We start from the raw sequence: 9,587 nt of genomic DNA on the forward strand, positions 1-9,587 counted from the left end.
TTTATTTAAACTTGAGTATGAACTTATACAAAATGCAGCAAGATATTAAAAAACAGTTTTATTGATTAAAAAACACACTATATCGGATTCATATCGGTATCGGCAGATATCCAAATTCATGATATCGGTATCGGTATCGGACATAAAAAAGTGGTATCGTGCCATCTCTAGTTTAGATACGTCTGTGAATCATTGTCCACGATAGGGATTTAAATCAAATCCGTTCACTGTTGTGCTCTCTAAGACTGTGAGTTTGGAAAAAGTGTTGGTAGCATTAGCATCCTCCTGTGCCTAAGTGAGAAAGAGTGACAGGAAAGCTGCAGTAAAGAAATGATGTCTTACTGTTGTCTGTGTAAATCGGTTGGATATTCTTCTGTCAACTAAGCTTCTGTGTGTAAGCTTCTACTTTTTTTTGTGGATCTGTGCAGACAAATATAAATTTTGATGTACCTCTACATCATTTGCAGTCATCATTACTAAAATACATGTTCATCATATTTCAGTTTTGGCTGGCTTGACACGTTTCTCCCATTACTTTAGGTTATTGCTGCACGACACTACCAACTGGTCATCTGCTGTGAGCTTGAAACTTTGTTTATACTATAAAACTATTTGTTTCTACCTACTTTTGTTTGAACAATTGAATTCTGACAACCAGCCCAACACCAACAGAACACCTGTTGGTGTCCTTCTGCTCTATGGATTTCTCCTTTGGTTGCTACCTACCCATAAATGGTTTCAGAAGGATTACACTAAAGAGACCCGCTACAATCGACTAGCTCTGGATCTTTTTCAGCTCAGCCAGAAAATAGCCACGCTGGAAAGTTGGATTTCCATCTTTCACCAAAGAAGGGAGAATGAACTGCTGCTGGACTCCCTGGAAAAACCCACCCTGTGTCAACCCACCAATACTTCTGTCACTCCCTGCAATTGTTCATCTGTCAAAACAAAAACACAAATTAATTCATCAATAAGCGGCATGTCAGCACAGCTGATACATTCATCAGGGAATTTTCAAAGTGTACATTACCATTCCTGTTATCCTGTGATGAAATGATGGACAACTTCTCTAATACAATTGCTCATGTTATTGAGATTATTGCTCCTGTAAAAACTATTGATATATATGGTCCACCAAAAGCACCCTGGAAAAATAGTGAAAGATGGCAAAAAACACTGCAGGAGAGTTGAGAGAAAATAAACTACAAATTAATTAATTTAGAAATCTATGAAAAATGCGCTATACTGCTAGAATAATTAAATTAACCAGAAAATCCTATGTCTCCCAAGTGATCAACAATAACCAGTCTAATTCTGCTTTTTTTTTCATCCACTGATGAAGTATTTTATCCCTCCAAAACCATGCTAACTGAATTTCCTTCAGTAAATGAGTGTGATGAAATTAAATCATTTTCTAAATATGATAAACGGCTCTCTCCACTCTGGTAAGCAATCATTCTGGTGACAGTGGGAAGGAAAAACTACCTTTTAACATTCAGAAACCTCCAGCCGAACCAGGCTCAGGGAGGGGCGACCATCTGCCTGAACTGGTTGGGGGTGAAGGGAGGCGACAGGATAAATGCTATGAAGAGAGTCAGAAATTACTAATAACTAAAAATTAAATGCAGAGTTGTGTATTAACACACAGTAAATAAAAAAGGTGACTGAAGAGGAAACACTATGTGCATAATGGGAATTCCCCAGCAACCTAGACCTATTGCAGTCTGAGGCCTCAGATCCAGCCCTAACTATATGCTTTACAAAAAGGAAAGTTTTAAGCCTAATCTTAAAAGTAGAGATAGCATCTGTCTCCTGAATCCAAACTGGAAGCTGGTTCCATAGAAGAGGGGCCTGAAAACTGAAGGCTCTGCCTTTCATTCTACTTTTAAATACTCTAAGAACCACATCCACAGTCTGAAGGCTATTTTACACTGAATGTGCTGCATAAAAACAACAGAAAATTCAGGTTTTTCTGGATCCAAATTTGTTGTGGAACCTTGGCATAATTTTGGATCGGGATCTCAATTTTGATAATGCCATGAATAAGGTTAATGCGATTACTTAATTATTCTATTACTTTACAAGCTCTCAGTGGTTTGGGCATCCAGTATATCTCTAACACAGTCAGACCTCTTAGGTCACCAGGTTCAGATCATTTAACTGTTTCCAGAATCAGATCTGAGTATGCTTAAGGTGCTTTTAGGTACTGGGGTCCTCTTCTTTGGAACAAGCTACCTGCTCACCTGATCAGTTACATCTGTGTGTAAATTCAAAATAAGACTTCATCATTGTAGGCCTGTGTAAATAAAGAGGTTTTAAGTGTTATTTTGTTTTGCTTCATTCAGTTTTGTTTTATTCTGTTTAGCGAATTTATTTATTTTTTTTTACTGTGTGAAGGCATTGTAAACCTACTGTTTAATGTGTCCTTATTTTCTGTGTTAAGCAAATAGTTCATGTAATGAAATGTAGCAGCCTGGGATCGAACCATAAGTCTTCCAATTAGGAGATGACCTACTTCCACAGACACCCCAAAATATGCTTTTAGTTTGAATAAGCCTATTTTTTGCAGACTTGGACCCAACTGGGTCTTGGCTCAAATCAGAACAGATTTGGAGTGAAGGTGGGGACAGCAACTGAACACTGGAGGGGGAAAAGATGAGAACTACAACCAAATGCAGCCAAATGCCTCAGCAGTGTGGGCTAGACCCAGCTCACTCATCTTGCATGTACTTCCTTATGTTTTTTCTTTTTCTATGTGTATAATTATTTTTATTTTCATTTAGTTCAGTTATTTATATTTAGTTATATATATTTTCCCATTTGAAGTGAACTAGCATGTAAGAATTTCATTGCTGAGCGTAACCACTGTTTTCCAGTGTATGTGACAATAAACTATTAATTCTTGATGGAGGAGGATTTTAACTTGTTTAACTGACTGACTTGACTTCTTCTGGCTTTGACATTACATGGAAGGACACTACAAGAAGATGGACTGAAATCTGCAGTTTTCTTCCCACATCTTTGGAGTGAACAATGAATCCACAAAGAAGCCATTAAAAGTCGTTATTTTTTACAATTACTTTGAATAATTATAATGTTTTAAGGCTGTAAAACCCCTCACTACACACTTTATACGCTTTTCTCAGACAGGCATGAACATTTTCACATTTTTCTCTCTTGTTTAAACACTCTCAAAGTTCAAACCTTCGTAGAAAAATAAGTCCAGTATTATAGAATGAAACAAGGGGCAATTCTAGGATCAGAGCTGTTCCTTCCTGGAATAAAAAAACATACATATCCTAATCTTAATTACTGGGGGTGGGTAATGAATGATGCTCATAGTGAGTAAAAAGTGCATGACTGAGTACATTTTTTATGGACAGAGATTCACTTTTAATGTGTAAGTATATTAAAATAAAGATACAAAAAAAGACACTCCAAAAATAGAAGAGTCTTCGAAATGTACAAATGTACAAAATATTAATTAAAAAATTATAAAAATGGAGGCAACTTTGCCTACCGTACAATGTACAGCTCCTCATTCCACCAGGGCACTGTTTGGCATTTTCTGAGAGTGCGCAAATGTGGTGCATGTACTGCAGCAGTCATACAGACAACTAGATGGTCCAAAAGTTGGCCTACCTATTATTGGCTGTATATTCATTTTAATCTCCCCAATCAATGACAATGTTACGTTGGAATGTTGTTAAAGAGGTTTAAAAAAATGTTTCAACAAGGCAGAACAGAACTTCCAGATTGTATGAGTAAAATTAGGTTGTTTTTTTTTTTTTCTTTGTCAGTTTAACAGTTTCTGTTTTGCCTGTCACTATTCCCTGTCTGTTTTCTTACCTGGTTCTTCCAGACCTTGTACTTTCTCCTCACGTTCCCCACTTTCCTGTCTCCTTCTTTGGACTGACAATCATACACAAATAGATTGTATTCAATTAGATGAAAAAATTACATTAATATGAAAAAATACTATTAAGATCAATAATAAAAAGTCCTCTCTCAGTGTACTTTCAACCAAAAGGCAAATAACCGTGGTTACGTGTACATCTAATAAAAGATATAAATATTGAAACACTGATCCAACATTATTCTTGATTGACGGATCATTTGATCTTACACTTTTACCTGAATGTGGCTCCTTTTTTTGAAAAAACTTCCTTATATCCATTACAGTGGGGCAAAAAAGTATTTAGTCAGCCACCGATTGTGCAAGTTCCCCCACCTAAAATGATGACAGAGGTCAGTAATTTGCACCAGAGGTACACTTCAACTGTGAGAGACAGAATGTGAAAAAAAAAATCCATGAATTCACATGGTAGATTTGTAAAGAATTTATTCGTAAATTAGGGTGGAAAATAAGTATTTGGTCACCTCAAACAAGGAAAATCTCTGGCTCTCACAGACCTGTAACGTCTTCTGTAAGAAGCTTTTCTGTCCCCCACTCGTTACCTGTATGAATGGCACCTGTTTGAACTCATCATCTGTATAAAAGACACCTGTCCACAGCCTCAAACAGTCAGACTCCAAACTCTGCCATGGCCAAGACCAAAGAGCTTTTGAAGGACACCAGGAAAAGTATTGTAGACCTGCACCAGACTGGGAAGAGTGAATCTACAATAGGCAAGCAGCTTGGTGTGAAAAAATCAACTGTGGGAGCAATCATCAGAAAATGGAAGACATACAAGACCACTGATAATCTCCCTCGATCTGGGGCTCCACGCATGGGGGTGGAAACATCATGCTATGGGGCTGTTTTTCTGCCAAGGGGACAGGACGACTGATCCGTGTTAAGGACAGAATGAATGGGGCCATGTATCGTGAGATTTTGAGCCAAAACCTCCTTCCATCAGTGAGAACTTTGAAGATGAAACGAGGCTGGGTCTTCCAACATGATAATGATCCAAAACACACCGCCCGGGCAACAAAGGAGTGGCTCCGTAAGAAGCATTTGAAAGTCCTGGAGTGGCCTAGCCAGTCTCCAGACCTCAACCCCATAGAAAATCTGTGGCGGGAGTTGAAAGTCCGTGTTGCTCAGCGACAGCCCCAAAACATCACTGCTCTCGAGAAGATCTGCATGGAGGAATGGGCCAAAATACCAGCTACTGTGTGTGCAAACCTGGTAAAGACCTATAGTAAACGTTTGACCTCTGTTATTGCCAACAAAGGTTATGTTACAAAGTATTGAGTTGTATTTTTGTTATTGACCAAATACTTATTTTCCACCCTGATTTACGAATAAATTCTTTACAAATCCTACCATGTGGATTCATGGATTTTTTTTTTCACATTCTGTGAATGTGGATTCACATTCTGTCTCTCACAGTTGAAGTGTACCTCTGGTGCAAATTACTGACCTCTGTCATCATTTTAGGTGGGGGAACTTGCACAATCGGTGGCTGACTAAATACTTTTTTGCCCCACTGTATTTGCCCCACTGTGCGTTTGTGTGGATACACAAACGCACACACAACAGGAGTTATAAGGTTAATGGGACTTATAAGGTTATAAGTCAGTTAGCTAGTTAGTACCTTGGGTTTAATATCGGCACATGCGCATATGACAAAATAACCGGCTTCTCCATTTCAAACAGGACAGTGGTAACAACCAGAGGCGGAGCCAGACATTTTATACACCTGGGGCTTAGCCCTAAAGTTTATATAACTATTTAGCCTTGTTGAGCAAACAAGCCTGCATAACTTAATAAATATAGAATTTGAAAAATAACAAACCTAAAAAGATACTAGATACATGTTTTGATGAGTTTTGGCAAACAACCACTTGACTAACATGTCTGTCTCACCTGGCTCTTGTTCTATCTCTGTTCTGTCCTCATTATCCTCTCCATCCTCCTCTCTCTCCCTCTTTGTGCTAACAAACAAGCCAAACACCAACATCATCAAATATACAGTTGAAACCAGATATTTACATACTCTTCAGATAAAAACACAAACACTTTTTTAATTGTAAAACATCAAATCAGACTAAATGTTTATTTTTTTGATTGATAAATATAAAAAACGTATTTGTTAAATTTCACAATACAGAGAGAAATTGTATGCATTTCTTAATTGCAAATGGCACCCAAATTGTATTCAAAATTAAGCCACACTTATGGAGGTCCACAATTCTTTTCCTGGTGTTTTGGTTGATATCTCTTGATTTTCCCATGACAAAGAAACAGGCTCTGTATTTTTGGGGTGCCTTATATGCATCCACAGGTGTGCCACCAATTTACTCAAATGGACTCAACTTACCTATAAGAAGCTTCTTAAGCTTAGAATGGAATCGTCTGGAGTTTTCTTGTTAATTGAAGTTTTTCTTATTAATTAAAGACACAATAAACTTAGTGTATATATACTCCTAAATTTATTTCAATATTTATTTATCTAAAACAAAAACGTTTTCTCTAAATTGATGTTTAACAGAAAAAGAAATTTCTTGTTTTTCTCTAAAGTGTATAATAATACACTTTAGGGAATAATACACTTTGGGTGCCTTGAAAAGGCACCCAAAGCGCTTTACAATGCCACTATTCATTCACTCTCGCATTCACACACTGGTGGAGGCAAGCTACGGTTGTAGCCACAGCTGCCCTGGGGCAGACTGACAGAAGCGAGGCTGCCACATCGGCCCCTCTGGCCATTGTATGTAAGTATCTGGTTTCAACTGTGGATATACTGCTGTGTACTGAAATTCCTCTTGTTTTGCATAGAAATATATTGAACAACATACAAAGCATAATATATAAAATAACATTTACCTGAGTTTTCTCTTTGAAATAAGTTCCTTATGTCCATTGTTGTGTATATCAGCACATAACTGAAACTGATTTGGAGTGCTTTATTTAGCCGTGGAGGGAGCAACTGAAAATATAAAACACACATGTAAACTAAGACTCTCTAAAAAAAAAACAGCATTGTTGTTCGGCTTTTCATTTCGCCACTTGTTGGTTCACTTGAAGAGCAAGTAACGTAATATGGGTCAAGTGATCAGTTTGATATCAATCTTTTGTGATACACCGTCATATTTACATTGTTTGTATAGTTCGAATGATTTGCTTGGGTACCTGGTCAAACTAAAGCTCTCCTCTGTCTGCCTGTCCGCACTTCTCCAACAAACTCGCAGGCAGCAGCTTCTCCCCCCTCGCTCACATGCGTAAGTGCTGTGCTCAGTCGCCTAGTGTCCGAGCTCAGATCATACCAAAAATAGGGGGGATTTACGACGTGCGCTATGTGCTTCGAATATTGCGTGTAGTTTTTGTTTTATACAGTTGTCAGTCAGGCATCTAACTATGAAACAAATTACACTATAAAAGACCATACGGTTACGGTGAAACCTTGGTTCTCTTAGTGAGAGACTATCTCTCCCCACCGTTACATATTCCATATGTACAGGGTATGACCCCCCTTGGTCGGGCGTGTGGCTACTTCTTTAAGACACTCCTCCTTCTAACCCAGGCACGCTCCACAGCTCACGTATAAAACAGCTGTGCAGACGTGACACAGATGATAATTTGATCGGAACGCGTCTCTAAGCGGCGTGACGGTGGAGAGATAGTCACTCACTAAGAGAACCAAGGTTACACCATAATCGTACGTTCTCTACCACATCGAGACTATCTCTCCACACCGTTACATATTCCATATGTACGGGGTAACTCTGTAAGACACCCCGCGAGGAGAAAGTGCAACCGAACCGCCGAGAGTGAAGGTACCGGGAGTCAATGACAACACACCAATAGACACACCACCCTGGTCAGGGCTTCGCAGATGCGAAGGCCTACGACATACGGGCAATGCCAGACAGAGAGTTGGCGCTACAGGCTAGAGAACTCTCACCCACCACAGCGAGGTCCAACTGGCGTGTTAACCAGCGAAGCGGGAAACACGCCAGGGGAATGCAGCCAGCAGGACAAGCTAGGGATGTGACCTGTCCATCCTCAAAGCCGCACCGTCACCACGTGCTTTTCGGCAGACAGAGGAGCCTCAAGGGTGAACTCGCAAACGAGACGCTCGAGGTCAGACACAAATCCCCAGCTCACTGGGCGTTCCCATGCTGGCTGTGTAAGCTTGACACACAGGCAAAGCACCAGACAGGGAGCCAGCATAGCAGGCTGGGGAGCTCTCACTCACTGGCCAAAGTGTCAGACGCAGCGAGGTCTGACAAGCGCAAACCCACGGCATGCGGTTAGAGCGATGGAAACGCCAGAAGCACGGGCAGTCGGCTAGGACGAGCCCGTGTGCACACACACCAAGGATCCCCAGCTGGAGCCTGGGGAGCCCAGGGCACAGACCTGGAAACCTGGAATCCCAGGAGCGGAGTGAGGAGAGGAAGCGTAGCTCACCGAACCGCTGAGTGGGGATCCCACTGGCCACGCAACCCTGCAAGAGGCGGGCAACGCCAGACAGGAAGTAACCCTCACGCCCCTGTTAGGGCATGCCGCCCTGCCCCGGGGAAGGCCCGAAGGGGCAACAAGGGATCAGGGGTGGGGCTATCGGGGGAGGAGCCAAAGACACCTACTCCCGCCAGCATGGCAGCAACCATCTGTGGACAGGGGACCACAAATGCTGGGAGGCGGGGCACTCAACTGCCTGCCACCAGACCTATCAGGAAGGAGCGGCACCTGAGGTGGGCTGAGGCCGCGTGACATCAACCTCGAGGTCCACTCTAGTAGATAGGACCTCAGGAAGGGCTAGTTCCCACACCCGGCATGCTCCAATCAAGAGCTGAAGAGACCCATCTCGCCCAACTCTGTGCCTGGGGACCAGCAGGGGGGCAGCCCAGGGACAGGTGGGCAACACCTGAGGAGAGGATGGAAGTTTCTTCAACATCCGCCACCTGATCGTCAACCTCCACCGGCCCAGGCCTCACAGAGGCGAAGCCATGGGAGGGACACTGTGGGAGGGGCCAACAGTGAATCAGCAACAGGTGTGGGAAGGGACCCAGCCCATGGCCTGCCTATCTGGTGTCCACAGCAGTGGCAGCCATTGTCCCCAAAAAAAGAAAAGCAGGCTTTTGCCTGCTTTCTTTTTTTGGGAGGCATGAGATGGGGGAGGGCGGGCCATTTAAATGCTTTCAGAAAAACAAGCATGGTCTCCCTAGTTCGTGCTGGCAACAAAGCAGTCCATGCAAGAATCAACTTCTCTAGCCAGCACAGCATGCTCTGGGCTCAGGGCTCGCAAAATCGCTAGCCCGACATCACGGGGCTAGCGATTTTTCCAGTCGGGCTACCAAAATCGATCTCAGCCCTGCCCGTCGGGCTATCATAGGAAGGAAAAATGTATGTCAATGCTTTTGCATGCTTTCGGAAATGTAGCTGGGTAATTATGTCATTGGCATCGGTGAGCCACTGTCAATATGTGACATATTGAAATCGCGTTTGAATTTGCGCTTGTTTGTTGCTTTCACTTTGCAATCGCGCGAACTGTGTATAGAGAGCGACAGTACTGATTGCTGAGTGATGATAATTTGCGCACCAATTCCTCTGACATCGTCTTAGCTTACTATGCAAACATGACAAGTGAAATCTCCCGCAGCAAGCTTAAACATGTGAGAGGTTGATCGCGCAGAGAATCGCT

At 42.0% G+C, this 9,587-nt stretch overlaps 1 protein-coding gene across 1 annotated transcript in view; it reads left to right on the top strand.

Moving 5' to 3' along the window:
- Positions 1-1,760, top strand: part of LOC102202101 (CD166 antigen homolog) — a 43,468-nt gene extending 41,708 nt beyond the window's left edge. Inside the window, exon 16 of the mRNA XM_005754624.1 lies at positions 541-1,760. The gene's annotated coding sequence lies outside the window, so the exon portion shown is untranslated. The remainder of the gene's footprint in view (positions 1-540) is intronic.
- Positions 1,761-9,587: the final 7,827 nt, after the last annotated feature.

This window comes from Pundamilia nyererei, unplaced genomic scaffold (genome assembly GCF_000239375.1).
Source record: "Pundamilia nyererei isolate P.nyererei 1_Seehausen unplaced genomic scaffold, PunNye1.0 scaffold00609, whole genome shotgun sequence".
NCBI lineage: Eukaryota > Metazoa > Chordata > Actinopteri > Cichliformes > Cichlidae > Pundamilia > Pundamilia nyererei.